Below are 20,144 nucleotides of genomic sequence, written 5' to 3' on the forward strand. Positions count from 1 at the left end.
TGACTGGGAAGCAGGCAATTTCACAGGTGATGTTTCAATAAATACCTCTTAGCAACTATATCTTTGGTGAGTAAAAGTAAGTGATATTACGATGTCCCTTGCAGCTATAGATTCGAAATGAGAACTTTTGGAATAGAGACAGTAGGCACAATAATATGAGGAAAAGATTAAAGCTGAGTGTCCTGGCATGTGGTGCGTAGGGGTGGAGAATAATTCTGTAATAGTAAATGAGTAGTGTTCAGGGAAAAAAAAAAGTTTCCTGTTGACTGAGTCTGTCTAGTTATCAGAAGAGATGAGCCACTTTTTCATAGTCAGAAAAATCACTAGCCAAAACAAATGGTTTGATGATAAGGCAATAAAATCTTCAAAGGGTAAGTTAAAAAGTGTTTGCTAATCCATTTCAGACTAAACGGATCCCTCTGCTGGTCTCACGCTGTCTGCCAGCTCTCACTGGAATATGTTACCAGTCTCCTTGGAACCGGTCCCCGGGCTCCTTGGAATGGAAACCATGTCAGTCTCCGGGGGTGAGTAGGAGGGAAAATGGTGTTGGCAGAAAGAGGAAGTGTTTTTCCAATTTAAAGCCAGAAGTAAGTGCTGACATTGTCTCACATGTGTTCAGGGACAATGGCACATGCCAGTGGTAACACGTCTGCTTTTCCAAGCCCCTTGCTCAGAGGCGGCTGGCAGGAGGGCATGGCTTCCACAACTATTTTTCTTTTTCTTCTCCACCTTCAAATCCCTCTATCCTCCCTCCTGAGAATGTGAAAAGGGGACACTGTGCACAACTTTCACCTCGGTATGATTAGCATAGTCATTTGGAATGGCTTCTCTTATTTCCCCATACATATTTTGAACTGGAGAATCACTTCGCTTGTGAAACTTCCCTCCCTCTCTTCATGTACACACCTTTTGGTGACTTTGAACAGTAACCTTAGTTGACTTCTGAGCTGCCCTAAGGAAAGCCCATGTGTTCTCTGCCAAAGTAGACAAAGGGAATTTGAAGGAGCTGGTGGATGCTGGGGAAGGTAGGAGAGAAGTCGGCTTACCTTGTTTCCCTCAGCTTCCTGAACCCCCTCTTCACGCATCTCCACAGTTAATGTGTGGGACCTAAGGCTTTCCTCAGGCTTTCAGGAGGCCTGTGATGAGCCAGGGCTGTGATGGATGCTCAGCACTTGGGCTCATACAGTGTGCAGTTAGGCTAGAGATGGACTGGGAAATGAGAAGGGAAGAGAGGGAGAAGAAGTGAGATTATTGTCAAAAATTTCTTTAGGCACAATGTCTCCATTGAACATCTTTTGTTTAGAACACAAATAATTATTAGCCAGATTTGATCTGTGTATTCTCCCCAAGACATACATGTTTGTAGGCCTAAATGATTTTTTTAAACTGCTTCACCCCAATGTAATTACCTGTGCTGCTTTTTACAGAATCATTAGTACTTGAGTTAGAATCCATATAGAGAGCTAACATTTTAAAATGCTGTAGGAGCTAGGTGCTATGCAGGTTAAATCAGTTTTACCTGAAGGAGATATTCTGCATATCTAGGGCAGAATTTCTCTTAGAGTAAAAATTGGTTTCTTTAGAGACTAAAGAAGCCACTATGATAGTCAACCCAAGTCTCTGAGTCCCAGAGGATTTGATTAGATAGCCTAGGAAGGAAGGAGGGAAGGAAGGAAGGCAGGCAGGCAGGCAGGCAGGCAGGCAGGAAGGAAGGCAGGCTAATGTAAAGAACCCCTCAATTAAGAGAAAGGGGACCCCAAATGTGGAAAGGAGACCCATGGGAGAAGAGTCAGTGAAAATTTTCTTGCATCAGGGATTGCCAAGAAATTTTTCTTTTAAAAATTTATTATGGAAATTCTAAGTATATATAAAAAGTCGAGTGAGTGGTGTAATGAAATCCCCTGTACTTGCTTGTCCCTCACTTTCAATAATTGTCATCTGACAGCTGATTTGGTTTCTTCTGGATCCCCCTCCCCCCCTACTTTTCCACTCCCAACTTCAAGGAATGACTTTGAAACAAATCCCAGACATTGTATCACTTCATAAACTACATTTTAATGTGTGCAGAGCCATCTGTGCTGTTGACCTCCTAGTACCCGCACTTCGCAGGCTGACTACTGTTAGCCAGTGGCACTTTAGAGGGTTTACTAGAAGCAAAGAAGTCTGCATGTAGGCCAAAGTGGGTGAGGAGAAGACAGTAGAATGAAGCTTGGAAGGTGGGGATGAGGAAGTAGAGCTCCTGCAAATCCTTAAAATAAATGGGAGAAGTGGGGGGGGAAAGAAGGGTGTTACTTTCTCCACAAGAAGGTTGATGAGGACTTTAGTTTTTTTTTTGTGTGTGTGTGTGTGTGTGTGTGTGTGTGTGTGTGTGTGTGTGTGTGTTTGAGGAGGACTTTAGTGGTGTGTGTGTGTGTTTGAGGAGGACTTTAGTGGTGTGTGTGTGTGTTTGATGAGGACTTTAGTGGTGTGTATGTGTGTGTAACTCTAAAAGACCGGAAAGCTTGGGGACAGCCAGACAGCTGGCATTTGGGTTACACAGCTACATATATTCCAAGTTTCCTTTAAAGAAAGGAAAGAAAATGCTATATTAAATGTCATTTTTCAGTTTATCAGTCTGTAATTTCCCTTTCTGCTTCTCTCACACATGTAGTCTCTATACATCAATGCATTTATTATCTATGACACCTTTTAGAAACACAAAATTCCTTAAAGAAGAAAAGTCATTATGTAATTCCAATCCCAATTAAATTTTTAACTAATTTCTGGGTAGCTCTGTCCTTTAACTGGTGGTGATATCAGCAAAAATTACTAGAGGTTATGAAAAGGGGACTTACATGCTTGCGTAATTTTTTCATTGCCTTCTTGGACATGGGTTGAAAATAGGGATGATGATTAAACTATATGTAGACTTACCACATTAATAATGTTCTGAAAGTTTATAAACAGGAATTTATAACTTTATGTGCCATCTTAAGACCTACTGATACCATTGTTAATTGACCAAATAAATTCAATGTTGAATAGACTGTGATCTTTTCCACATGCATTGTAGTTGTAGTTATTTCCAAGATGGGTTATCCTTACAATTATTGTTCTAACGTTGAAAAGAATTACTATTTCTGTTCAAGAAAAAAAATAGCAACTTTCCTATCTTCATTGTACAATCTTTTGTTATATGTTTTTCTATTTTAGGAAAAGACTGAGATTCTGAGGAACAAAAGTTGTACATAATTAAGACAATATATTGTTGAAAATATTGTTATCCATAGCCTTAGAAAATAATATTCAGATGTCCACTAGATGTCGCTTGATGTTTGCTTTTTTTTGTAAAAGTAGGGTTTTTTGTTTTGTTTTTTGTTTAAAGCTTTTTTCTGCAGTTACAAATCCAGGACTCCCAGTGAGTCCAAACTGGCAGAAAACAAGATACAGGAATATTTGAGTGAAAGCAGGCAAAAGTCATTAGATGAGAACAATGATTATAACGTTAAATAAGATCTGGGTGGTTGCACAGTTTGCATAATCCCTCTTGGCATTTGTGGGGACCAAGAGAAGCCAGCAGCTTTGCCCTCCTGCTGTGTTTAAACAAAAATGGAAAATTTTAATGAATAACTCGATTTTTCCTATCTTCCATTTTTCTCTTTTCTTCCTTTTCCCTCCCCATAGTTAGGAGAATGACTCTTGAAGAGATCAACCTTTAACGAAGTTGTTTGCAATGTTTTAAGATCAATTCTTCTTTGTTCAAGTTTCTACTAACAAATTGAGCCTGTTTTCATCCTTATTATCTTTGTGAAAATGCATGTGACAAGCATAAATGGAAATTTCTAGAAAGGTTGTGAGGGTTTTTAGGGCTTACCCACTTCCTATATTTGCTAAAAATCTAAGGATTAGTTCCAGTAGAGACCACTTTTCCTGAGATTTTGTTTTGTGAAACTGCTTATTTGTTTGTTTTTTAAACTGTCATTGTGTTTTGGCTTCATGATGGTTAAATAAGTCTCAGTGTTAAGTAAACTTTTCTGACCCTGCCTGTTTCCCGTCTTGTCAGACCTTTCCTTGTAAGAATAACAGTGTTCTCTTATTTGGTAGTGTGCAGCATGATGTTTTTGGCATGCTCAACATTTTTGACTTGCAAAAATCTGTGACCTCAAGTGTGAGAGAAATGAATGCTTTCTTCAGAGTTTCATAGGGCACCAATCTTATAAAGTGTCTTCTTGCAGACACTTGTTGGAGTTGTGAAATAATTATCAGCCTACTTCTACCCAAACATCACAACTAGTAAATAGGAATCTTTTTTTTTTTTTTACACTGTTACTGAAATGACTCCAACTGGCCTTGCAGTAGAGGTGATACTTAAAATAGAAGTGATGGATGCTTATACTTACTGATGCATATTTATATCTTAAAAAAACAAAACAAAACATATTTTCATCCTGGCACCGGTGATTCATGCCTATAGTTCTAGCTACTTAGGAGGCTGAGCTCTGAGGATCACAGTTCAAAGCCAGCCTGGGTAGAAAAGTTGGTGAGACTCTTATCTCCAATAAACTGCCAAAAAGCTAGAAGTAGAGCTATAGCCCAAGTGAAAGCACTAGCCTTGAGCAAAAATAAAAAATAAAAAAAATATGGACCGTGCTCAGGTTCTGAGTTAAAGCCCCTGGACTGGCACCAAAAAAAGAAGAAGAAAACATTTTCAAATCAACACACATTTTGCGACAGAAGTGTGGTTGCTGTTTCAAACAATGGAAGGTATACCTTTGTTGCCTAACCTTTAGGTATCCAGATCTATATGGCTATTAAAAGGATTCTGTGAACAAAGGAAGCTCCCAAATAAGAAGTCTTTATCAGTCCCCTGACACACACACAAACACTTTTGTTTAAGAGACTGTTGAATAGTGTATTCTTCTTGATTTATCTTAATCTTTTTGAACAATGTGAATATTATGATAGTAAAAAACCATGGAATCATCTCTTGCATTGAAAGATTGACAAGTATGAAATATTTATCTAATATTTATCTTAACATATTGAGAACTAATTGGAGCATGAAGAAAGTGGATTGGGTGGATTTGAAAGTGTTGGGGAATAAATTCTTATAACCTTATAGCAGCTATTCTGGTGAATTTTCTGAAAGTCTCCTCTAACAAAAATCCTCTGAATAGCTGAAGTTCATGCAATTTTGTTGAGAAAATATTACCATGTGGCAGTTTTCTGTTTTTTTACTCTTTAGTTTACAAAATTGTTCTAGTGAAAATTCTGTGACAGGTAGTAACAGAGAGTAGAGAATTGAAAAGAGGGCTTTATCATTCTAATCTGAAATTCTTTTCCACTAAAGGTCTGAAATATAGCTGTTTACTCAGTTTAAGATTTTTTTCTTGTCATTGAGCTTCCTTCAATTCTTGTACCACTCATTGCTTTGAGCTAGCAAGGCCAGCAGTACAGATGTGATTTACGATCTCTCTGGGACTCGGGTTGCAGTTCTGCTGAAAGTCCAGAGGTGCATTGGTGTCCTTTAAAGTCTTCAACAGCTATTCACATTCTCCTCATACTTACTGCCAAGAACTTCTGCTAGTGATACCTGTTTTAATTCCCATGGCTGCTATGGCATTATTACCCTTTTAAAAATATATAAATAAGCAGGAACCAGTGGCGCATACCTGTAATCTAGCTACTCAGGACACTGGGATTTGTGGCTCAAAGCCAGTCCAGGCATGAAAGTCCATAAGACTCTTATTTCCAATTAAGCACCAAAAAGTCAGAAGTAGAGCTATGGCTCAAGTGATAGAGTGCTATAGCCTTGAGCAAAAATATTCAGGGACATGTCCAGGCTGAGTTCAAGCTCCAGGATCAAACACATGTGTGCGTGTGTACACACACACACATGAAACAGGAGAAACCAATCCTACATCTTCTGGATATAGAACAAATTCTTTCCATTGTAACATAATAGTCAAATTACAACTTGATATGTAATGGTTTTCCCCTAGGCATGAGTTGGTTTAGGGACTTTCTTAGGTTTTGCTATTATTCTGGGATTACTAGAGAGCTTTTCTTTTATTGGTCAAAAATCAAAAACATTAAATTATTCTACTCTTTAGCAGGAGACACATATTCCCTACATGCAGCTTTTTGAGAAGAAAATCCTATTTGTCTTTCCAAATATCCTGGTTTTTGTCTTCTTTCTCTCTTCACAATGCAACAAGAATTTCAAAAATGAGAGTTTGAGGTGGTAATATTACTGGACAGAGCATGACACTCTTCAGACATCCATTTGCAGCCAGGAAGAATTATTGCCAGCACATTAACAGTACCTTTGGGGCATGGATGGTTGTTTTCCAGTGATCCAGTGATTCACAGCGTCTCAATGTTGTATGTTTGTTTGAGGAGGGAGGTGCTGGGGATTGATCCCATGATTCTCAAGGCATTCTCAAGAAGAACCAGATGCTGGTGAGCATAAGTAATGTTTGCCACATTTTGCATATCTGACAGTACCTTAAATTTTAATTTTGTCCCAACTGAATTTGGCCAGGTGTTAAAGTTCAGGTAGAAATAATTGTTTCCATTGTAAGTTCTATCATGCCGCTATTGTCCTTTAGCTTCTAGTATTACTGTTAATTCGATGACATTGTTGTTACGTAGGAACTTCTCTTTGCAGTTGTGAAAGGATTTTCTCCCTTTCCTTAGTATTCTAACATTGTACAGTGTCATTGGTATTTTTACTTTCTTTTTCTTTTCTTTGTTTGGAGACAGGCTCTCATACTCCTCATCATCCTTCTATCTGAGTCTCCAGAATGCTAGTAATACATACATGCACCACCATGCACATTTTATTTATTTCTCTTTGGTCCCACTTTCTGGATGATGGTCCCTCCCACTTTCTGGATGATTTTCCTTTCAATTCTTTTGCTGATTAAAAATATTCTACTTTTAATTCTTTCAAGAGATTTATCTTATTCAGAAATTATTTGTGTGGTATCTTGTTTTATGGCTAAAATAACTCTTAATAGATCTGCATTTTTTTCTTTTTTTTTTTTTTTTTAAAGTTTTCTTTTCTTGCATTGTCTGTCTTCAAGGGTTTTTTAATTTATTTAAAAATGCCCTTTTTAAAATCTGTTTTATTGGTTTATTAGAATTTATTTATTTATTTTATTTTTTTTTGGGTCGGTCATGGGGCCTGAACTCTGGGCCTGGGCGCTGTCCCTCAGCTCTTCAGCTCAAGGCTAGAGCTCTACCACTTGAGCTACAATGCCAGTTCCGGCTTTTTTTCTTTTTCTTATGTGGTGCTGAGGAATTGAACCCAGGGCCTCAGGCATGCAAGGCAAGCGCTCTACCACTGAGCCACCTTCCCAGCCCCGGTTTATTAGAATTTAAACACAAGGCCTCATGCTTGCTAACAGAAATTCTTGTTGAGCCACATCTCTAGCTTGTAGTACACTGATCCACGAATATACCTTTACTGCTCCAAGAATATACCTTTACTGCATTCCTCTTGTTTTTTGCTTCCCATTGTAGCTGGCATACAGGTATGCCACAACTATGACCAACTACTTCTGTGCGATAAAGTCTCATGAATGTTACTGCCAGGGTTGGCCTGGAATTGTAATTGTCCTGAGTTAGCCTCCTATGTAGCTAAGATGACAGCCCCTAAGTCACTACATTCAGCTATCAGTTGTGAAAAGGTCTCATGAACTTTCCTGCCCTGGCTGTCCTTGAACTATAATCTTCCTAATGAGCTAGGATTACTGGCATGAGCCACCAACACCCAGTTCTGCCCTTGATTTTTAAATCTTTCACATTAGGGAATTTCCACATCTGTCTATAGACCTTGGGCTGATTGTTACGTTTTGGTATTGAGGGACTAAAATGCTCATTGGAAGCCATGTATATGTGAGTAGAACTTGAAGAGGATGTAAGCATTTTGTGAGATGACTCCCACATAAGGGCTGTGTAGATGTTTTCTTTGGGTGCCGTCACTTTCTCCAAAAAAAGATAAGCTTAGGTATAAGTGTTCACCCAGAGCCAAGGAGATGTTTGCAAGTCTCACCCTTCAAATTGTGGACTTTTACTTAATCCTGCTTTTATTCAGCCTCTCTCTCTTTGCTCCCCGGTGTCACTGAGTTTGGAGTTCAACATCTGCAGAGAGAGAGGCTAATCTGTGGCATGGGGAAGTCTGTGTAACTTATTTATGCAGACTCCTAACAGATTCCTGACAGAGTCCCACCCTCTCCATCCTCAAAAGTGCGGAAAACCCATTGTCTTTTCCAAGGTTCTTTGTAAAGTAACTCATCTTGCTGTTTCTTGGCTTCTTCTGCATACTCTTGATTAGGCTTTTAGGTTGTAGTAGTTTTTTCTCAACAAATTACTGCTCTTTTCTCTTTTTTCTTCCCCCCCCCCAGCTTTTTAATCTTCCAAAATAAAATGCAGTTGTTAACCCTTGTCTAATATTTCCTCCACAGCTCTGTCCTTGTGAGTTAATACCTTTATAAATTCTGTCATTTCAGAGGGTTTCTCCAGAGAGTGAGTAGAAGAGTGCTTGCTTATCTTGAATTTTTCATGTTTCATTTGAATCATAACTTTTCTAAAGCTATAATGTGGTCATATGACTCCCCTGTCTAAAATCTATTCCTAGAGCTCCAGTGCCTATAGCATTCATTCTAATCTTTGTATATTAGCACACAAAACCTTTCATTTTTTGATTCTTGATAACTTTTCTCCTAAACAAAAGAGAGACACCTGTAATCCTAAAATATTCAGAAAGATCACGTTGGAAGCTAGCCTGGGCAGGCAAGCCCATGGGACTCTTATCTCCAATAAACTACTCAGAAAAGGCCAGAAGTGATGATGTGGCTCAAGTGGTAGAGCATTAGCCTTGAGAAGAAGTAGCTCAGGGACAGCATTCAGGCCCTGAGTTTGAGAGAGACAGAGACAGACAGACAGACAGACAGAGAACATGGTACTTAATGTGTATGTGTAGAAAAGTTAGATTTTCCCAGTCCTTCATTGAAGAATTTAGATAGAGTGTTTCTCATTTCCATACTCAAGAATTGCTATACAAAGTATTGCCCTCAGGGCCCTAAACTGTTTTCTTCCTTGACTTTGGTAGCACTTTGCCAAGTGGCTGCCTCTTCTCAAAGGAAGATGAATAAATGAGGAGGAGGTAAATTAGGATTTCTCAGGTATTATAAATAAGTGCACCCAAGGGTCAAACCTTCAGTTGGAATACAAGATATCCTCAATTGCCCATTTGGACTTTCAGTATATTATCTGGAATTACTCACTCCCACCTTTCTGCTTTTGAATTTGCTCACTTGTAGATTAGAAACAGCTTCCAAAAATGTCATCGTTTTTGGAAACAATTAAAAAAACTGCTTTGAGCTCCAAAGCCTCTTAGACCAGATAAAATAAAATCATGAGCCCTACTGCTTCAGACTCTATAGCTCAATTTTTTCCCCAAGAACCTTAAAAGCAAGGACACTGCCATTTGTGAATGCCAGCATCTAAACACAATAAGCTACCCACTGCCAACATTACACGATTCTTGTTGGAAATTTCTTTTTGGGGGAAATATTTTATAGGACACATCCTTCTTGCCTGACCTTGTTTGCTCAGTAGTGACCTCAGATGAGGCTACGAACAAGTCCCACCCTACAGCTGTCGTCTCTTGGTACTCACGTCTTGGGCTAGGCTTTGTTTTGTAAACGATCCAGCTGTATGGAAAGTCCCAAGAACTATAGTCAGAATAGAATCCTTGGCTCTCTGATGTTGAGACTTTTCAGGTGAGAAAACATGCAAAACCCTCTCAGAACACTTGATCTCAATGCATGGATGCCCTTTCTCATAGTGGCCAGATGGGAGAAGGTTCAGACAATGCCTTTTCCCTTCAGAGCATCATCAGCTGTGGGGGCAGCCATACATGGGCTTTTTCTCTGTTTGCTATCTGACCATGTCAGATTACTTAAGTACTTACACTATTATTTAGGCTCTTATTAAATTGGGGTATTAGCACTGGCCTTAGATGGTTTTTGAGACTTTGCAAGACAATGTGTGTAAAACTACGAGCAATGGTAAATATTCTCTTTTCAGCATCTTTTTTTTTTTTTTTTGGTCGTGGGTTTGAACTCTGGGCCTACGCACTGTCCCTGAGCTCTTCAGCTCAAGGCAAGTGCTCTACCACTTGAGCCACAGTGCCACTTCCAGTTTTCTGGTGGTTAATTGGAGATGAGTCTCATGGACTTTCCTGCCCGGGCTGGCTTTGAACCATGATCCTCAGATCTCAGCCTCCTGAGTAGTTAGGATTACCGGCATGAGCCACTGGTGCCTGGCTTTTCAGCATCTTTTTAAAGCAGGCCTATGACCTGTCTTTGGATCAACTATTGTTGGTCATTGTTATGCTCAGAGTTCCTTTGAGCTGATGTATGAGGATTTTAGGAGAAAGTGAAACTAGGGTTCCCAGCTTCAAGCCTAGTAGTATACTGAATCTGATACAAATGGAGATGTGGAGATACTGAAAGTAAATGAGTAATTGTAAGAATAAAACACGGTTACAACATTAGAAATGGGTAAGATCTCATGATATAAAGTATTTGGGGAAATAATCCTCTAGGAAAATTCCGGACATCTGAGTAGTAACCCTCCTTCCTTTGGAAACTTTCCCTAAGCTGTATACAAATATTTTGAAGTTGTATCATCCCAAACTTTAAAATCTTACCTCTGGAAACTCCTATTATAAAAGTACATCTAGTTGGGCACTCTAGCCAATTTAAGAGCTAGAGGTCAAAGGGCACACATCAAAACTGAGGCAGCTTACTTGTCCAGGAAGTTTCATTGGAAACTAGCTTCAGGCACAGTCATGCTGTAGGGAGCTCCCGGAGGAAGTAGACTAAGAAGAATCTTATTCATTATGCTAGAACCTGATAATCATTTGAATGTGTGTGACAAACCCAGTTGTTGAATGTATTTTTTGAAATTCTCTTTTCTAGTTGGATTTCTCAGGTTCCAAATCATACCTAAAATTCTCCTTTGTGTCTCCAGGAAACACATAGTAAAATCAAATACACTTTTTTTGAAGTCAAGAAATACTTATTAAAGTCAGTACCTCAGGTTTAGTAAGCAGGTGCTCCTATCATTTGAGCCACACACCCGCCCTGTGTTTTAAACATTTTCATTAGCGTTCATGAATAGTACTGTGAAGATAAGTACAGTGTGCTTTGAACAAGCTCCTATCCTTTTTTTTTTTTTGGGTCCGGTCGTGGGGCCTGAACTCTGGGCCTGGGTGCTGTCCCTCAGCTCTTCAGCTCAAGGCTAGCACTCTACCACTTGAACCACAGTGCCACTTCTGGTGTTTTTTCTTTTTGCTTATGTGGTGCTGGGGAATTGAACCCAGGGCCTCATGCATGCAAGGCAAGCGCTCTACCACTGAGCCACCTTCCCAGCCCCGCTCCTATCCTTTTTATAGTCATTAAATAGACTTTTCTGAGTCTTCCTCCCATCTAGCTCTTTAAATAATCTTATCTCCATTATCCTTTTCTCCTCTTCCTCAACTCCCACTCCTTTTGGGTCATGGGTAAATCACTATTCTTCAACATTTTCCTAACATGGATTTAGGAATAACCTTCAGGAATATCTAACCAGTTGGGCTAATTCTCCACAAAGCATCTGACCCTTCCTCACTCTGATATTGTGGGAGTATAGCTTGTAAGGCCCTAAGTAACACCATCCCTCAAAACTGGTTAATGAAGACATTCAAATGTGCATCTAGAACTTTTCATTCCTGTTTTTCTAAGCCAGATAGCTATGAGGTGAACGACTGGGCACAGGGAATTTATTTCTTGTCAAGAGGATGAAAACTAGAACTTAAATCCTTATATTTTTCCCTGCCCATTTTCATTAATTGCATCTGAAATATTATAATTTACATTCCTATCAACTTTAGTGATTGTAAGTAACAAAAGTTTAAGGCTTATCATTGGTGATAATTATTTTGCTGCTTTTTAATTCCCAAAAGGACAGCATCAAACTAGCTAGGGGACAAACATCAGGCAGAAAAGGGAGTTATTTATTGTTATTGTCAACTTTTCTCCTTTTTGGCAAGAGCTCTTTGAAAGAAATGGGCCAAATTCATGTTGCTATTGAAAAATATCCCTCAAATGGTGGTAGTTAGGGTTTTAGTCTGTTTTTTGCATAAAGAATATTTCATGAAAGACACGCCCAAATAGTACAAGACCAGAGCTTGGGAACCTCAGACTGTTCCAGAAACCAGAGTTCCCACATAACTACATAATGTGCTGCTATCAAGTTACCAGCTTGCCACAATTGCCTAATGTAACAGTGAATTTGGGGAGCTGCCGTAGAGAGGTATAATTACCACGGGGGATGACTTAGACTGAATGGTTGCAGTACTTGGGAATTAATGTGCATAACTCAGGGGCAGGCCAGCACTCCACCTAAATATTCAACCCCAGGGCAAAGCTATCAAGGCTATCCAAGATTACTTGTCCCAAGGTCTTTTCCTCCACTCTGAGGTATATAGACTATTGTTCCTAGGAAACAAAGACTAAGGAGAGGACAGCATGCAGTTCTTCTGCTGGTCTAATTTTCAGGCTTCTGAAACATCTTTATTTTTAGAATCCCTAAAATGATAGCTGACAATGTCTAGTTTTCCTTTGTTGTACAAAAAATTGCTTGTTGACTTTTGTAACAAGATTCAGAATGATGATTCTAATGATTGATTCTGATGATGATTCTAGGTAAATACAGTCATTTTTTATGTCAGATTTTAATTTATATCTATTCTTGTTCCTCATTCATTACCCAGACCTAGGTCCTGATCTGAAATGAGTCAAGATAAGTAGTACACTATATGGGCTTTATCAAGTCTAGCTAAAAAATGACAGGATTGAATATAGACTTTGCACCTTTATGGAAGTGACAGGTAAAAGAGAAATATCTAGAAAACAAGTTCTGTGTTATGTGATTGGTAGTCATGCATCAAGATTCCCAGTAGTGAAGTCCAACCTTGACCACTAGTTATTAGTAGAATTCTGATATAGGTGAGAAAAATCTTGAATGTGATTCCCTACATTCATGTCTCAGTTCCTATTTGCTCACACAGATTCCTTGAAATGGATCTTGTTGGCTCAGACTTCACCATCACCGCCTTAGTGGGCCATGTCCTTCCACCCAGGAACACCAGGTGCCCTTGATTTCTAATCCCAAGTCTTAAACAGGATCATCACCCCAGCTCCTAGCTTCCAAATGCCAGTCAAAATCACTATTGACGTCTCATAATGGCAAATTCCATGGCTGAGAATTATCCAGATGTCCTAGAGACCTAAATGGTCAAGAGGTTAAATAGTCCTGTATAATGCTGATTTTGAAATAATTTTGTTAAGTAGCAGAATGCCTTTTTCCTTCTAATTAAATATCATGCAGATGCCCAGTATTTAAAACAGATGAACATGGTACTGCAAAGATGCTAACCAGGCTTCCATATTAACCCTGAGGAAACTTCATAAACCTGGGGGTTGACTCTTCAGAGAATGAATTGGAAATCATTTATTACACAGGATTCTAAAGGGAAGAGGGAAAAATTGCAGCTGATTTCAATAGCTACTCACTCAGTAATGATAACTTTAGCTCCATGACCAGCCTCTGAACTCAAGCTCCTTGGATCCTATCCAAAGCAAGGATGAGGGTCACCTAGCTTAAAGCTGGCTTTTCCTTCCTTTACTCAATGAAGGTCAAGTTCTATACCAGCTTCTACTCTTATATGTACTGTGGGACTTTAGTCAAAGGTTCTAGGTCCTAATTCTACTTCCTTGTCGGGTTTTTTTTTTGGGGGGGGGGGGGGGCTCCAGTTGTGGGGCCTGAACTCTGGGCCTGGGCGCTGTCCCTCAGCTCTTCAGCTCAAGGCTAGCGCTCTACCACTTGAGCCACAGCACCACTTCCGGCTTTTTTCTTTTTGCTTATGTGGTGCTGAGGAATTGAACCCAGGGCCTCAGGCATGCAAGGCAAGCGCTCTACCACTGAGCCACCTTCTAATTCTACTTCCTAACCATGTGTAGGGATCATTTGAACTCCTAAGACTTATTGGGCTGATGAAAATACTAACATCTATCAATTATAGAGAGTATAAAGTAATTTTATGAAAGTATTATGTGAATATGCATTATATAAACTCTAAAGATATTATTGATACATATACCAGATTACTGGATACTATAGATATATCACCAGCCGGGACAGCAAGTGGCTCATGCCTGTAATCCTAGTTACTCCAGATGCTGAGATCTGAGGATCAGCCAGTCCAGGCAGGAAAGTCCATGAGACTCTTATCTCCAATAAACCACTCAAAAACTGAAAGTGGTGCTGTGGCTCAAAGTGGTAGAGCACAAGCCTTGAGCAAAAGAGCTCAGGAACAGTGCCCAGGCCCTGAATTCAAGCCCCACAACTGACAAAAAACAAACCAAAGAATTTTGATTAGACTAGTCATCAAAAACCCAGAGGGTTGGTGCTGGAGGGCACAGAGGGGATACAGATGTTAGAGAAAAATGAACTACCACAGTTGATCTGTGACATCTGTATCAAAATTGGAGGAATACATTTCCCTGATAAGGTGCTGCAGAACGGAGAATAGTTAGCAAGCTCGGGTCTTTGGTAGCATGGGGCACAAAATCAACTGGCATAGGATGTTGACCAAGCACCTGTGTGAGGCTGCAGGCAGAACAAGGCAAGTTTCAGTAACTCTCTTAGGTCATCCACATGAAAGCAGCCAAAGAATCCACAATTTCTTCAGTGAGTTCTAACAAAAGTCTCAAGACCCAGGACCAAAGAGTAATGAGAACAAACAGTGGCAGACAGGAATACCTTTGAAAGGCAAGAATCTAAGGCTAGTCACTCATCTGAATATATGAAGAAACAACAAAGAAGAAATGTAGACATTTGATGTAGCAGCTAAAAAATAGGGCATCTATAGTGCCTCTCATCTGTCCCAAGACCATAACAGATAAACTAAAGACGACTGTGTAAGCAAGATTTTGCTCTTTCCATTGAGCCCTGTTACCATTTTTCTGCTTAGTCTTGATGCAGTCTCAGAATCTTTTCCAAAACAGCATTTTGAGACGTCCCCTCCAAGATGTAATGAAAAATTTAGGAAGCCTTTCTGTGACTCCTGATTCAACATCAGCTGTCATCCTTGACCCACCACCATTTTGTGACCACGCAAACGGGAACTGAAGGAAAAGGTTGCATTCTCAATATCTTCAGGCCAGACACCATCTTCTATGACTTTGGCAGTGACTTTTCCCACACTGAGGACAATGATCCCATAGTCAAATCATCCTGAGGTGACCTGAAGGGAGGCCCATGGTCCTTGGAGAGTAATATCAAGGAAAGAAAACCACAGACCTTTAAGAAGGGGAAAGAATGATTTAATCTGTGTGAGTAGTCAATGACAAGACAGATTCCATAGGGCTGAAAAGTCATTGTTCCAACATTAATCACATAAAGTTGGCAATAATACCTGGCTCTACCCTTAGTATTTTTAATGTCTTCTTAATTCGCTAAACATCCTGATGATTTCAAGTAGTTGTATAACCCAGAGGCCAGGGAGCAAAACTCCTGTATGAGTCAATGAGTCATTGCTCCAAAACACCCCCATGTGCAGAGATCTGGATTGGGGCCATTCTTGTTCTCTCTGCCCAACCTCTGTCCTCCTCCCAATCTGTCCCCCGATGGGTCATTAAGTCCCCTTGCTAGGTCCACTCCCTGCCTGACTCCACTCCTGTGATTGCTTTGCCTTCCCCAGGCTGCCATCATCTGTGTTGAAGGCTCCCATAGCCTTTCTTCCTTTCCCTGCCCAGTGTCACTCTGCTGCTCATCAGCCACAGTCGCTACTCTCACACCCACTCTGTTTTCCACAGTTCATTTATTTCCATTCTCCTTGTTCTTTAGTTTCTTGAGTTTCACCCTTCATTATTCATCCCAGTGCTCCTCATTTGTGTTTTTTCCTCTGTTTTTTTTTTCTCATTTTGTATATCACCATGTTGAGATTTCAATTGAAAGGAAGTGTCTTTTTACCTGTATTTCCATTGGTGGCTATTTTCTCTAGGGTTGCCATTTCTCATTATGATCTCTAATCAGATTACCCTCTTGTTCACTTGATAAACTTTTTTTAAAAATCATTATTTTTATTGCTACTATAAAGGTGATGTAAAGAGGGGTTATAGTTATAAAAGTCAGGTAAAGAGAATATATTTAACTTTTTTCAATATGGTTATGCAGTCTTTTTTTTTCTTATTATCTTACCATAAAAATCTAGAAAATTTATGAGTTGTGCAGCTCTCTTCATATTAGCTCTAAGAATTACTCTTTTATAACTAGAGTAGGACATCATGATCTCTCTAATGAAAATCTTGGGGAAATTACTATTTGTTAAATGAAGGGAAGTAAAGGCATAGAAAAGTGTGGAGATGTCACAGACCATTTATTGGTTGAGATGGAATCTTAGAAACTATGTGCCTGGGCTGGCCCCAAACTGTGACCCTACTAATTGCTGCCTTTGAAGTAGCTAGGATATCAGGCATTAGTTGCTGTGCCTAGAAGCTCAAGCTCATTCTATCCCTTGCCCAGAGCAGTATGTTTTTCAATGCTTCAATTTTAGTTATTTACCCCAGAGTATAAAACTCAAGGGTAGTCTGCTTTGAGAGTTCTTCAACTTTTTTACAACTATGGCATTGCACAGTGTATCTCATTCATCCAGAGTAGAGTTCCTGAGCCTTGGGGGTACTGGTGACAATGAATCCTAAACTTCTGTTGTACTGTGTGACCTGTGAAAGTAATAAATCAAGTTCATATAACTTGTTCTCTTAATGGACTGAAACAAGTTGGTGACCAGTGTATAGCAACCTTGCCTCAAATAAGGCCATTAGAAATGAAAGGAAAACCTCTATTGAGACAAGTGAATCTTGTTTAAACATGAAGCAAACCATAAAAAGATATGGTTTAAGCAACTGAAAACATTTAAGAAAGAAGAATCCATTTGTCCTTGATGTGAAAATGTTTCCCCTACATATTCTAGAAGACTTGAAAGCAAAGAACAATTCTAGCATGTTACTTGGTTCAGTAGTGAACAGGGTTTACTCAGAAAAAGTAATACAAATATTGTTTTGATTTTTTTTCTTTTGAAATGAATCAATAGACAAAGCACGGATATCTAGCAACTAAGCATAAATATATGGTCATTGATTTGGTTATTCAAAAAATTATGTCTACAGTTGTAGTTAACAAGAAAAGAGAGTTGATAAGAAAATTAAGTAGCACCCAAGTTACTTGTACTCATGAGTGACAGAGGACCCAGTAGCCACCAGTAATTTATTTTCTCTACATTCAGTATGTACTGTGTGTCCATCCACCATAATATAATGGCTGAGGTGCTGGCACCTGCACTGGAGTCATTTCTTAGAAAACAAACATCACTGTTTCTAAGGTTGGATTTCATGACTGAGTAGAAAGGAAGTTTGTGAGTCTAAGGGCTAGAAATGAACAAGAGGGCAGGAAACATGGTCCCAAATGCCCACATGCCTGCATTTACTGTTCTTGGATGATGACAGTGAGAACATTCTGTTTTCACAGGTGGCCTTATTGCTGAAATGTGAAAGGAAAATTGTAAACAATGACTTGCAACCTGTTTACCCTATGATTTCCTATGACATAATTCTCTTGAAGCTCTGCCCATCTGGAGGAGAAACCAGGAAGAATGCAGAATGATTGCTTCTTTTTCTCTCTCACTAACCTTGAATGAGAGGAGGTTATGTTCTCTGGTTGGCTACTGAGTGCTGCCTTCAGTTTAGGCACTTAGAAACTAGGAGCATCCTAGGGGCCAGACAGGCTACAGAGGGTCATTTGTGACCACACTGTATAATGTCTGCCCATTGGATATGTCCACAATCTAAGTGCATTGTTAGTAGCTAATATAGGAAACTCAGATGCAGGCATAGGTTTGACAGCTCTTAAAACTCCGAGAGAGAGAGGAGAGAGAGAGAGAGAGAGAGAGAGAGAGAGACAGAGTGTGTGTGTGTGTGTGTGTGTGTGTGTGTGTGTGTGTGTGGTTTTTGTTTTGTTTTGTTGATCATGGGGCTTGAACTCTGGGCCTGGGCACTGTCCCTGAGCTCTTCAGCGTGAGGCGAGCGCTCTACCACTTGAGCCACAGCACCACTTCCAAGATTTAATTATTTGTAGCTGAGTAGCTCTAATGTGTTAACATTTCTTCTGCAAATCCATAACATCCTCTAAAAGAACCCTCTCTATACTTGCTAGTTTAATATTTCACAAGCCATACAATGAAAAATTCAGGATTAAGCAAACTGATCTTTATATTTTGAAACCATCATAGGTTTCTGGATCACCTTATATTGGATCAAATTTTTTGGCCACAAATGTAAAATACCAAATTTCTAGCAAAAAAAAGTTTAAATCTTGATGGTTAAACCCATTCACATAGAAGCAAAATTAGTCTGACTTAAAGTTGAGAGAAAACAACCAGAGGCACAAATCCAACAAGTAGTTCGGTTTCTAAAACTTTAATAGAACTGTAGCAAAAGAAAAAAAATAAAAATGGAATCTGACCATGTGGCTGACTAGTGGTAGGGGGAAGTAGGCAGCATTTTCCATGACAGTCCTGTGGAGTTTCTGCTAATCAAGAGGCCATGGGAAGAAAAGCAATTAGGGTCACTCTGCCTCTCATGTCTCAGGTCTTGAGGTGCTCCTTTATAGTCCAACCCTCATTCACTGGTCTGGTTTGTTCCACAAACGCACAGGTCTGATTTTTTTGGTGTGGTTTTGGTATGCCTATATGCCCATGTATTATTACCTGACTTAACACACTAATTTCATTGGTGGTCAATTTTATTTGTGTAAATACATCATCAGTCTGTGCCTTGTGGTTTGTGCTAGACAGTGTGGTTGTTTGCTTGTACTAAGATGTGGAGTCATCCTGCCATTTACTCAATATTTGCATTGAAAATGGAAAACAACAACATCAAATTCCTGAGCAGGTTAATTCCATGTGTCAGTTTTGTAATAAAGAGCCCAGCTCTTTATCTTTTCTGGCCTGCCAGGTTGACTGCTGGCTGTATCTGCTAAAGGTCTGATGGCCCAGGATGCTCAAAATACCATCTTCTACACATCCCTGCCCAAGATGAAAAGAGAGAACCCTATTTCCCTATATTTCTTTATAAAAGGGAGAAATACTATGTGCTTTTTTCTAAACTGGTGGGTAACCGAAAATAATAGTATTCTTATGATGGACCTGGAGGAACTGAACCAGTTACTCCTGAAGTGGACTTGCTATCTGAACAAAATCAGGGTTTGGTTAACCTGAAAGTAATTGAGGGACAGGCCTTCATGTGCTCAACTAGAGGGGTCAAGACAAAGTGGTATTGTTAGAAATATTTCTCAAAGTGAGCAACCTGATCTCAGCCTATGCTTTATACAAATCATTTGTCCTTGAGAATAGTATTCAGGTCTTGTGTGTCATTAGATGCTCCCCAGAGCACTCAAAATTGGTTGATTTTATATTCAATGAAAGGAGATGACTGCATATTTTCCCATAAGCTTGTCTTGTTCTCAGTATAGGAACTGAAGATTAAGATTTCCAGTGGTGATTAGTTTCTTGATTTTGGAGTCCATTTGGGGCTGCTATAACAATAAGTGAGATTAGGCAATTTCAAAAGAACAGAGATTTATTTCTCACAATTCCAAAGTCCCAAGTTCCAGGGATTCTTTTTGTCATCCCATGGCAAAAGGCATTGCATAGTGAGATTTGGAGGCAGGGAGGGTGAAGGAGAAGGTCAAGCTCTTCCTTCCATCAGGTACTCTGAAATAACTAGTTTACTCCTGAGACAAAGGCATAATCCATTCATGATGGCAGAGTACTTATGACCAAATCAGTTCATAAACGTCTCACCTGTCAGCATTGTTGTCCTGGAGATGTAAGTTCTCATCACATGACCCTTGCATGATACATTTACACCATAGCACCTGCTGATTTTTTTTCTCATCAGTGCTTCACTATATGGGTATCATTGATTAAGTAATTTTGATCACTGACAGCATCATCTTGGAGTGGGGCTTAAAAAATCACAACTGCCACC

General features: G+C 39.5%; 1 long non-coding RNA gene across 1 annotated transcript in view; it reads left to right on the plus strand.

The window, feature by feature from the left end:
- Window positions 1–20,144, plus strand: part of LOC122114359 — a 57,704-nt gene that overhangs the window by 2,103 nt on the left and 35,457 nt on the right. Inside the window, exon 2 of the long non-coding RNA XR_006148569.1 lies at window positions 405–524. This is a non-coding gene — a long non-coding RNA (uncharacterized LOC122114359). The remainder of the gene's footprint in view (window positions 1–404; window positions 525–20,144) is intronic.

The sequence above is a fragment of the Dipodomys spectabilis genome, unplaced genomic scaffold (assembly GCF_019054845.1).
Source record: "Dipodomys spectabilis isolate Male_0828 unplaced genomic scaffold, ASM1905484v1 ptg000108l, whole genome shotgun sequence".
NCBI classification, from domain to species: Eukaryota; Metazoa; Chordata; class Mammalia; order Rodentia; family Heteromyidae; genus Dipodomys; species Dipodomys spectabilis.